The sequence below is a fragment of the Microplitis demolitor genome, chromosome 2 (genome assembly GCF_026212275.2).
Source record: "Microplitis demolitor isolate Queensland-Clemson2020A chromosome 2, iyMicDemo2.1a, whole genome shotgun sequence".
In the NCBI taxonomy this organism is placed as follows: domain Eukaryota; kingdom Metazoa; phylum Arthropoda; class Insecta; order Hymenoptera; family Braconidae; genus Microplitis; species Microplitis demolitor.
In genome coordinates this window covers 4,906,547-4,919,067 of record NC_068546.1, presented here as the reverse complement: position 1 = coordinate 4,919,067, position 12,521 = coordinate 4,906,547, and the positions used below count along the sequence as shown (strand labels likewise).

The 12,521-nt window shown below is 29.5% G+C and overlaps 1 protein-coding gene across 1 annotated transcript in view; it reads left to right on the top strand.

The window, feature by feature from the left end:
* The first annotated feature begins 619 nt into the window (after window positions 1-619).
* LOC103580187 (transcription termination factor 2) overlaps window positions 620-12,521 on the top strand; it is a 53,451-nt gene continuing 41,549 nt past the window's right edge. Inside the window, exon 1 of the mRNA XM_014439736.2 lies at window positions 620-706. The gene's annotated coding sequence lies outside the window, so the exon portion shown is untranslated. The remainder of the gene's footprint in view (window positions 707-12,521) is intronic.

Below are 12,521 nucleotides of genomic sequence, written 5' to 3'. Positions count from 1 at the left end.
AAGGTTACTCAAATAATATTTTTTCTGACTTACTATCTGAAAATTGCACAGAATCACCTGCTAAAAAAAAATTAAATTAGACAATTTGCTAATTAGAACATCGAAATACGAATGTGAATGTAGCAGACATCAGACGAATTTAAAATTATAACTAAATACAGTAAATAATTAAAAAATTAATATTTATAAAAAATGCACTCATTAATTTCAAAATTTTTTAAATGCCCATTTTTTTTTTCAATTTTATTTTCTTAATTTTTCACTCTATTGATTAATAATTTAAAATTTTATATCCGCTACATTAAACTCATAAACAAATTATGAATAAAAAAAAAAATTAAATCACGGGTCTAAGTGAATCATTCACTTATACAAAGATTCGATAGAGTGTTTCCATAACAAATTTATTCTTGTTTCAAATAATAAGTGGCGTTTCCATCGCGCGAATAATTAAATTATTTATTTCATGAAAAAACAACCCAGAAAAATTAAACATTTAATGTCCAATAAATATAATGACTTTCTTGTGTATTTTTAAATGATTGGTTAAATTTTTCATTTCTATTTTCATTGTCATCATCATATACATAGAGAGAGAGAGAGAGTTTACCGACCGGACCATAAGCTCCAAAATAAAACTAACCATACTTTTAGTACTAACTATTTTGATGACAATTCATCGTTGATATATAGAATAATGTTACAGGTAAATTTATTATTATTTATTTTATACATTTAGTATTAATTATAATTAAATACTTATTTTATCATAATTAAAATAATTCCATCTATAAAAACTATTAATAAAATTTTTAAATTTATAGTTTGATATATAAATATATTTAATATTTATAGAAATTGTTAAAGGCTTCATAAATTTTTAATTATTTAAATCGTACACTGATAGAAGGATTTGTTTAGGAGTAATAAATTGATTTATTAAATTTTTCTCAACTGACTTTTTTGGATTTAACAAATATTTAGTAATTATTAACAATATTTATTATAATGAAATAAGTAACTTCTTTATTATTAAGAAATATTTTTAATGCTAACAAAGCCTTATTAACATAAAAGAAATATTTGTTAGCACCAAACAAGGCTTGTTAATATTTAATAAATATTTCTTAGACGAATTTGTCGGTAGAGGGCTACACACGAGCCTGTAGTGGTGTACACGTATTAAAAGAGCTATATGTGTGTGTCGTTGCGACGTCATATTGTTTACTCCGTTCTAGCTTGCATTGTTGGTTAAACGTAACCTACAACTGAAGCTCTCATATACTTAAATAATATTTATATCAGAAGTGTTTTGTAAATTGTCATCCATATTATAACTATGAAAATATGGAAGCCTTGTTAATTTTATTCAGTTCAATTTTAATCAAATATAAAACCATTAAAAACACATGTACTATCAAACGGATTTTATGTTATTTCTCAGCGTAGTTTAATATAAGAAATTTTAATTTGTTTATTCTAGTTATAGTGTTAATTACTATGAAATTGTATTTTGAAATTAAAAGAACAGAAAATTTTATACGATGGTTGTTTTAGTTATTTTTGTTTATAAATACAAATATTAATGAATGTGTGTAGCTGCATGCAAAAACATATATAGATATATATTCTTGAACTGTGTGATTTTATGAATTAAATTTTAATAAATAAGTTAATAGATAATTTCTTAAATATAAAAAAAAAATTTGTTCAAATAATAAAAAATATATTAAATATAAAATATTCATTTATTAATTATTAAAAAGTGATTCATTAAATGTTAAAAAGTGATTTATTAAATACTAATAAATCATTTTTTAAATGGAAAGAAATCGTTTATTAAATATTAACAAATCGCTAATTAGATGCTAAGAAATATTTATTAAATACAAAAAAATGATGTTTAAGAAATGATTTGTTAAATATTAATAAATATTTCTTAAATAAAGCTCCGTTAAGAAATAATTTGTTAAATATTAACAAATCTTTTTTAATACTAAGAAATCCTTCTATCAGTGTATCATTAAATAAAATGAGTATACAGCGTATAGCCAGAATAGCGATACGTATCCTTACTCTCCCCGATTAGGAAATTGTAATATTATTCTACGATTAAACACGATTAATGAAGATTAAAAATTTCACAATATTTTTCTCTTCGCGTATTTAAGAAATTATTTTTTAAAATTTCATAAAATGATATCTTAAAAAATGATTTCTTGAATATTTAAAAATCTTATTAAATGCTTAAAAGTCCTATCAATGTGCATACCGCATAAAAAAAAGCATAAAAAAGATTTTATCTGATTATATATAAGTATATATGAGTATATATTTTTATATATAATTATATATAATCATATATAAGTCTATATATAATTAGATTTGATCAGACCTGGCTGATGAAGGCTAGGTATAATCATATATAAGCCTATATATGACAGGTCTAATTTTATATAAGTCTATATATAATTAGATCTGATCAGGTTTCAATGATATGAAATCTATAAATATTTAATTACGTAGGGGTAGAGAGGGGGGGGGGCAAAGCGGGGTACTTAAGGAAATACTATGGCTCCAAGGATTCAAATACGCTAAATCTTTTTGTTTTTAATGATATGCGAAATAAATAAACAAAAATTTCAGTTGCCGTTAAAGCAAAAAATTTTCACTTTGGCGGGCAAAATAGGGTATCCCCTAAAAAAGGCCCAAAAAAAAATTTCTGCATATTAAAAAAAATTGATCAAATTAAATTTTTTTGTGAGCAATTTCCATAACGAAACATTACATCTTACACGATTACTGGATGCAAAAGCAGAAAAAAAACTTTTTTCTAGTTTGTATCATAAATCAAAAGCCATCAACATTTTTTGACTGAAAGTTGTAACAGGGTAATTTTCAACCTTGCTAAATTTGGCCCCTTTATTAATTGATCTTAATAAGGGCGCCACTGGAAAATAAGACTCGGCCTTCCAGAACCGGAGATGTTAATTTTAGAAAATTCAGGGTCGTCGAATTTTATAAGAATGAGGAAGGATGAGGAATTAAATTTATTGCACAATATTTTAATTAATATAATTAACAATTTTATTTATCACAAAACAATTTTACCCACCAGGTTTTACTTCACTTATAATTATTTTATCAACTAACGGAGTCCACCGGACTTTATAACATTGATTAATTAGTCCCCTGGACTTTATGAATTAAAATATTTAATTGGCCACTGGCCTGATCCCCTGGATTTAATTATTTTGAACTAATTAATTAAAATTTCCCTGGAATTTATTGTATTTCTTACACACACCCACACCCACCCACACACAATTTAATTTCTCAAGTATTGTCCACTGGACTTACTCACACACACACAATTTAAATTTTCTTCAAAATAAAAAAAATTTTTCTCTCTACAAATTAAATTTAGTTATTTTTAAATTTTCTCTTTTGTATAACCATTTACTTTAATTCATAAAAATTTTCCGTCAAGTGATAGATTTACTGACTCGAGTAACTGACGCTACCTCTCTCTACTTCGTGCGTCTCATTCTATCTCTCTCTGATTCATGCCTTTCTTTCTTCGCGTTCGGCTTTAAATTTTTCTTCAACGATTTTATTAATTTACTGACATCGATAGTTTACTCAAAGTTAAATAATTAAATCTTAAAATTTCTTATCACTTTTTCATAGCACTTAGTTACGGAATTAATTTTTTCAGTCTTATTAATTTTCTCTTATTAATTAATATCGATTAAATTATTAGATAACAATGACTTAATAACTATTATAATTTCTGGCCTCCTGTCGAGAAATTTTCCCTTAATTTTTAATTAATAATAAATAAAATTCTGGCCTCTCTGCCAAGAATTTTATCCGACGGACCGGGTAGTTAATTAATAAAAGAATTCTGGCTTCTGCCGAGAATTCTTATTCCTTGTGAATGAACTCGGAAATTGCGACTGCCCACGAATAACAATTTAATTTTAATTACAAGTTAATTATCAATAAATTATGGCCGCTAACAATAATTTATTTATCTCGATATACTCTGTTGTTCTCGATGTATCGTGGTGTTCCTTCTCTCTGTCCCAGTGCTTCTGCCGATTTCCTTGTTTCGCTTTTTTTTCTCACTCCCAACTCTCCAATTTAAATTATGATTAAATCTGTGAAAAATTCAATACAAATCAACAATATGCAAATTAGTGTATCGGCTTCCGGCCGGATACACGGTTAATTAATTTCCTCTGAGTTTTATAGCTTCTGGAAGGTTCCACGTCTAACCTCTTCAGAGCTTAGATAATTACCTGTTCGTCCGAAGTGCGGTCACTCGTCAGTTGCGCTCGCCGGTCCGTCCGATTGTGTGTAAATTTTCCTCGTCTACCAATGCTGCCAGAACGTTGTAACATTGTGTTACTCACTGATAGAAGGATTTCTTAATATTAAAAAAGATTTGTTAATATTTAACAAATGATTTCTTAACGGAGCCTTATTTAAGAAATATTTATTAATATTTAACAAATTATTTCTTAAACATCATTTTTTTGTATTTAATAAATATTTCTTAGCATCTAATAAACCATTTGTTGATATTTAATAAATCACTTTTTAACATTTAATGAATCACTTTTTAATAATTAATAAATGAATATTTTATATTTAATATATTTTTTACTATTTGAACAAATTTTTTTTTATATTTAAAAAATTATCTATTAACTTATTTATTAAAATTTAATTCATAAAATTACACAGTTCAAGAATATGTATATCTATCTATGTTTTTGCATGCAGCTACACACATTCATTAATATTTATATTTATAAACAAAAATAACTAAAACAACCATGGTATTAAATTTTTGTTCTTTTTATTTCAAAATACAATTTCATAGTAATTAACACTATAACTAGAATAAACAAATTAAAATTTTTTATATTAAACTACGCTGAGAAATAACATAAAATCCGTTTGATAGTACATGTGTTTTTAATGGTTTTATATATTGATTAAAATTGAACTGAATAAAATTTTCTACATCACTTGTTTTCGGTGCTATCAATTGATATGCTTTGATATGAGTATTAAGCCCGATGGTTGTAAATTTTTTATAAGAAAAATAAATAGTTTTAGTATCTGATAAAATTGCAGTAATGATGCCAAAAACAGGATTATTTTCTGAGTTATTTGATAAGTGAAATGCAAATGATGGCTTAAACAAAGTTTTGTTAATTTTTACAGACTCGAAAGCTTTAAAATCATTAGAATTTGTCCCAAAATTACGAACTGTATTACATGCTAGCACTGATCCTAACTCTACGTAATTTTTAAATCCTTCGTTCGTCAAAAACTTTTTACTTAAATCCAACTGTAATTTTCTGGCCAAAGTTAATAATATATTGATACGACACTTGACAACTTGGGCATGATGCTTCGATTTTTTGTGAAAAGATTCAAATCGAGAACATGAAAAAAATTTTGGTGTACCCAAAAGTCTAATTATAGTTGGATAGTGTATTAAATTATGGAATTTAGGTGTCAGATGTCCTTTGAATGTTTTCAAGTATAGTTCATGATGAAGTTTTATCAACACACCAAGATAAACTATATCGTCTTCTGAAATAGTTGTTGCTGTAATTATACTGATAATATCAAATAAATAATTATACAGTTGCCATGCAGGATCATCTGGTGGAACCATATCCCCAATTAATATTCCAAAATATGCTACAAGACAAGACATCTCTGCCGCTGTAATGATTAAATGTTCATTTTGAACATGACTTCCGCTAATTGATGTAATTTTATTACCGCAATCAGCTTCAGAATGATTAAAAAACTTTAATCTGTTGTTTAAATGTTCAAGGCTAAAATACTTTTCTCGAATACAATGTTTAATAATTTTAGCCATATCATATCGACAGATTCCGAGGTACAAGTCGTGCATAACATCAACAGTCCAATTGCTCGTGTTATGAAAGAGTTTTATGTCGTTAAAAACACAACTGGTCTTGACACCTTTGCTATGATTCAGCAAATCTTCTTCGTAATTTTGCTTAGTTCTTAACAGATTTTTATTTTCGACTGTTAGTTTTTGTGCATCACATTTTGGTGCCCGACAAAATCGACAGCAATACTCACTGATAAAACTTTCATTATACCCAAAAAGACTATTTAGAGCCAAATTATCACCAAGTATTCCAATTAATACAAAGTAAATACTGTGATTTTGTCCATTAACATTAATTGTTATACCTTTTGTTGCCAAGTAATTCAATTCATTCTTGATTTCAGTAAAACATCTTTCAGCTCCGAATTCTTTATAGTCAGAATTGTAAATAAGTTGTGCCAAAAAAATATTGTCCACAGTTGACGCGAATTTCGGTGGTAATGAAGCAATTGAAAAATATAATCCCCCAATTTTGTGAATTCCTGCTGATGAAGAAAGAGGATTGTTTACTTCAAAATCATCATAATATAAATAAAGAGGTATGACAATCTTTTCACAAAAAGATTTGGCAATATTTTTCCAAATTTTTCCTTGAAACAAACTTGTATAAACTCTTTGATCATCGTATTTAGCAGATTCGTCGATAATAAAATTTTTTACAACTTGAAAAATGTTGGGCAGTTCTAAAAATTTTTTTAGTATAGCACGTAACGGAATTATTTGTCCAAAGCATGGTTTTTTTGTCCAAACAACGATGTTATCCTCAACTTTGTCGTCAGATATCTCGCCAATTTTTATTTGTTGTGGGGCAACGTAATGACTGGAAGCTTTAAATTGCTGCATACATCTCCAATTAGAATCAAAATTATCAAAAATGTCAAAGTCAAAACATCCTTCCATCAGCTCATGGTACTCTGTCGGAATGCGTTCTTTTAAATTTTTTAAAGTAGCTGTAGATACTTTTGTCATCAACAGTTGAAAATCCTTGATGATTGCTTGAGCTAAGTTTTGTGTAATACCGGGATTACTATAAATTTTGTTAACAAATTTAAAAACTTCGTTTTCAACAATATTTTGTGTATTATTCATTTTATTGAGTAAATATAAAATTTATATTTTTACAGAATTTTTATTTTTTTAATTTTTATTAATTTAACGGTAAGTTAATTTTTAATTTATTTAAAATAGTGAAAATTGCGGGTATTTGCACATCAGACTCAGTTTTTATTTTATAAACACCCCACTGTATAAAGTACCAAAAATGCTGACTTTCTATAGGATACGCGAGTTTAAACATTAAATAAAATTTGAAAAGTAAGTCAAATCCATCCGCAAAAGTTGAAGCTTCAAAGCGATGATTATCAACTTGAATGTAAAGTTTTTTCAAGTCCAATGCATTCGGGCCCACGAATATTAAATATGGTTGAATTGGAGTTTTCGCCTTTGCTTTTGCAGAAACTTTCAAAGCACAAGCATTGTCAATGTCACCAGGAATTTTCACATGCATACATATACTTCTAAAAGCATCTTCTTGCACTTGCTTTTCGGTAGAAGTATTTTTATTTTTCTTTCGCAATTTGGGTGTTAGAATATTTAGGAAAATCTCGAGTTGAATAATATTCTTGCTTAGCAAAGAAACTTCTTCATTACTCGTTTCTAAGAGATTTAATTTCTCTTGTTGCTCCGAATTTAATTTATTAAAAAAAACCTTCTTTAGTTGAAGAAAAGTTTTATTCCAACACTCATTAAAATTTCCAACTTGACAAGTATAAGTTTGCTCAAAATCTGTATTTATCAATTCAGCGCATACAGACTCCTTTAAAATAGGCCAATCATTCAAAATATCAGTCGCACTTGAATATTTGTTTGATAAAACTTCAGTTCTTCGTAACTGATAAGACGATTTCCAATGAAGTATCACCTGAACTTCATCGCGATGATGTTTTAACCATTTCTTGCTCTCCAGCGCAGGATCTTGATTATTATTGTCCTGATTTTCATCTAATTCCATACAGTCATTCGAAACATCTGCGACTTTTCGCAAACTTCTAATAGTTGTCAAAATATTTCGATATTTATCTACCAATTTCCCTTTAGAAATCTCACTAACTTGGCGTAAAGAATTCTTTTTTCTTACTGGAGGTACGTAAAAAGTTTGAATACACTCTGCTGGAAACAAATTAACTATTTTCTCGGCTAATTCCTCAAAATCTTCGTTAATAAGAGTTAATTTTTTTGTAAGCAGTGAATCACGATAATTTCACAGAGATGAGATATCCATACAGCTTCCAAGGAGATGTCTTCCTTGTTGGCGATCAACAGCAGTTCCTTGCCAACAGGGTGGTCATTCAACACCTTTCTCAAATCAAAATGACAAAATTTAGATTCTTTTTTTTTTTTTTCTAGTCAAAGAAGAATCGATTTCAGGACTAGTAGTTCCAATAGTGTGGTTCGAAGTAATAAATTCTACCGGTAAATTTTCAACTACGAAATTATTTTGCGATCCATCAATCACTGGAATGAATTGATAATCCTTATATGTAGCAACCTGTAAATGAAGTAAAAAAATTAATAATTATCAGGAAAAATTTTGTGTTGTGTGTAATATTAATAACAACAATAAAATAACTATTTTGAATACTAGAGTAAACTTTAAAAGATATGATTATTTTTATGCACTGTAAAAAATTTTTGGGCTCTACAGTGTGAATGATTTGGTCTAAAAAATTTTGCCATTAAAGTTACAAAAATATAACAACAAATTGAGAATTGAATAAACCAATAAAAATTAGAAAAAATTTCTCAAATCTAATTTTTACTCCAAAATTTTTTTACAGTAATAAAAAAAATTTTTCAACTGAAAAATAATAATGAAACGTACATGTTCATGGTATTTTTTATTTAATAGAAGGCGTAAACCAACACTAGGAATAATTTCTTTACGGACATCTTCCGTAACTTGTGTAAGAAACTCTCCGAGAATTTCGAGGTCAGTGATATGATTTACTGATGGGAGAAGGGAAAAATAATTTGGTTAAATTGGAGTTGAAATTGAAAACTGAATACAAATGAGTAAAATGTAAACACAATGGATAGGTTATAGATTGTAATGTCGAGTGTATGATTTAATCAAACCAAAAACTTACCACAAAAAGTTGGATATAACTCGCTTAAGTCCCACAATTTTAATAAGGCTTCCATATTTTCATATTTATAATATGAATGACAATTTACAAAACACTTCTGATATAAATATTATTTAAGTATACGAGAATCTCAGTTGTAGGTAACGTTTAACCAAAAATGCAAGCTAGGACGGAGTAAACAATATGGCGTCGCAACCACACACACATATAACTCTTTTAATACGTGTACACCACTACAGGCTCGTGTGTAGCCCTCTACCGACAAATTCGTCTAAGGAATATTTATTAAATATTAACAAGCCTTGTTTGGTGCTAACAAATATTTCTTTTATGTTAATAAGGCTTTGTTAGCATTAAAAATATTTCTTAATAATAAAGAAGTTACTTATTTCATTATAATAAATATTGTTAATAATTACCAAATATTTGTTAAATCCAAAAAAGTCAATTGAGAAAAATTTAATAAATCAATTTATTACTCCTAAACAAATCCTTCTATCAGTGCTCGTTTGGGGTTTTTATATTTTTCCCATCTGACTTTCAGGCTGCAGATATATCTTATTTTTAAGATGACTGAGGTGTCTGCGTCGTGTGGTGCGGCCATGTAGTACGTAGCCACTTCTTCATCCTCTTCGTTTTTAGCTTCGGCATCTTTCGGTCTTTTCATGATTGCAACTTTGGTGGGGTTTACCCCCTGACTCTTAAGGTCTTCGACGATGTCGTTTATATCGATTGGTGGAAGACCTTTGATCACAAACTTTTGTTCTCGTTGAGATTTCCGAGTAAATGTATGATACTCTATCTTGTACTTGTCTAGATGCTCCGATATGGTCTTATGATTTTCCTCTGTCGTAGTGTAGAATGTCAAAGTTTTTGGTGAGTATTTCATGTTAACTCCTGGGAGTATTTCTTTTACTCTCTTGACTAACTTTTTTGTGTAGTTGATGTCTATTTTACTGATGTCTACTATAATCGGAATTATATTCTTCTTAGTTTTGGTTGTTTGCGTATCCATTAAGTTGTCGTCGTCGTCTTGAGAGTCTTCACTTGATGATGACAAGGCTTCGAATCTGTTTTGGAGTGGTATATCAATTTTTGCGGTCTTATTTTGCTTTGGCATGTTGTCGCCGTTTAGCTTCCTTTTTGGTTTAGTTTTGCTTTCTTTAAATGCTGCTATTAGCGAATCTTCAAGGTTTTGAGGTAATGTTGGAGGTTGCCCGTTGGCATCTCCTAGAGATGAGTTGCTATTATTATAGCGTGGTTGATTAAGGCTCATAGACCCAGCGTAAGTGAATGTATGCAATTCTTTAAAACACTGTCCTGTCTGTCTCTACTTTCTATCAATCTCAATCTGTCAATCTATCAATGCCTATGACTTTCTTTTTCTGTCTCAATTAACCTTTCACTGTCCAGGACCGATTTTGAGCCTCGTTATAAAGAACTTCTTAGATTTACTCCCACCGCTCGAACTGGACGAATAAGAGTGGTGGTGCATTTTTTTCTCACTCTTAGAAATAAACCAATCGGAGTGATGCTTAAATTACACCTTCCGCCGAGAAAAAAACGAATTATGCGCCATCTTCTCTGCGAGTTGACAAAAAGGCGATTTTCGGCTCCGAAAACTCATTCTGTTCGAAGTTTTTGAACGTATTACTACGTTTATTCGGAGATTAACTAGCTTACTATGGCTCGTACTAAGCAAACTGCTCGTAAGTCAACTGGTGGAAAGGCTCCACGTAAACAACTGGCTACCAAGGCCGCCCGTTAGAGCGCGCCAGCCACTGGTGAAGTCAAGAAGCCACATCCTTACCGTCCCGGAACAGTCGCTCTCCGTGAGATCCGTCGTTACCAGAAGGTGGTGTTCCTTCTCTCTGTCCCAGTGCTTCTGCCGATTTCCTTGTTTCGCTTTTTTTTCTCACTCCCAACTCTCCAATTTAAATTATGATTAAATCTGTGGAAAATTCAATACAAATCAACAATATGCAAATTAGTGTATCGGCTTCCAGCCGGATACACGGTTAATTAATTTCCTCTGAGTTTTATAGCTTCTGGAAGGTTCCACGTCTACCCTCTCCAGAGCTTAGATAATTACCTGTTCGTCCGAAGTGCGGTCACTCGTCAGTTGCGCTCGCCGGTCCGTCCGATTGTGTGTAAATTTTCCTCGTGCACCAATGCTGCCAGAACGTGCGATATTTTTACCTCCTCCTGCCATTACACTCAATGCTATTTCACCTCAGGAGGGAGTAAAAATATCGCACGTTCTGGCAGCACTGTCGTGCACTCACTAATAATACTTAAGTCCGCGACCCCTTGTCAATTTTCGTAAATTTTCCCACTCTCATTAACTTCTAATTGGGGTGAGAGGACGAGCCTCCAAAATTGGCGCTTCCGGGGACCAGTCGATAAACTAGATCACGGGGTTAATCGATTTTTGATAATTATCCAACCGCGGGGAATCCAAGGACAATTTAAATTCAAAATGGTTGAATTTGTTTAATTTTACCCCGTTACAAAGTCGATTTTTAAAAAAGTTTAACAAAAATATTTAAAATATTACTTATTTATGTTTACAAAAGTGATTTTTGAATAATTAAAAAATAAAATTTTCTCTTATGAAATTTTGGGAGTATCCTGTTTATCTACCTAATAAGGGGTACCCTTATACGCCCCTTCCCCTACGTGGGTATATATATATATATATATATATATATATATATATATATATATATAACATAATGTGACAATTTTAATGTTAATGTTATTAAATTTTTATTTTGTCAACTATCAATCAAACTTAAATCCCCATTACTTGAAAAATATTCAAAGGTATCGGCAGCAATTCAAAAGTCTAAATCGATATCGATTAAGATATAGATATTTATAAGTTTATAGATAAAAAGATTTGACTGTATATCTATCTATATGAATTCTATCGTAATTTACGTACAAAACTAAATTCGTCATTAGGTGCATTATTTAAGTAGGATGTATCAATTTGATTATTTGAGTTAAGTTATACCATAAACTATTCTTTATTGTAAGTTCATAACAGACAAGAGGATCAGACTACCATCCAGCGATTACCCAAGTGAAGTAGCATCGACGTGAAACAATAATTGGATGGGTGACCCCTCAGTACAAAAATAGTTAACCGATAATAATTTTTTTTTTTTTTTTTTTTTTTTTTTTCAATTTAAATTTAACCAACATGCCTATTAATGAAGATTATAAATCCTAATTTAATTACTTAATTAATAATTTTCAGGTATTTTTAATGAGCTTTTAAAAATGACTATCTTCGTTCATGCATGATTATATCTAATCACATATGATCAGATCTGGCCAATTTTCAGATCTGATTATATATGGACTCATATATAATTATACAAAATCTTTTTTTATCGGGTAGAAAAATTCGTGGAGATTTG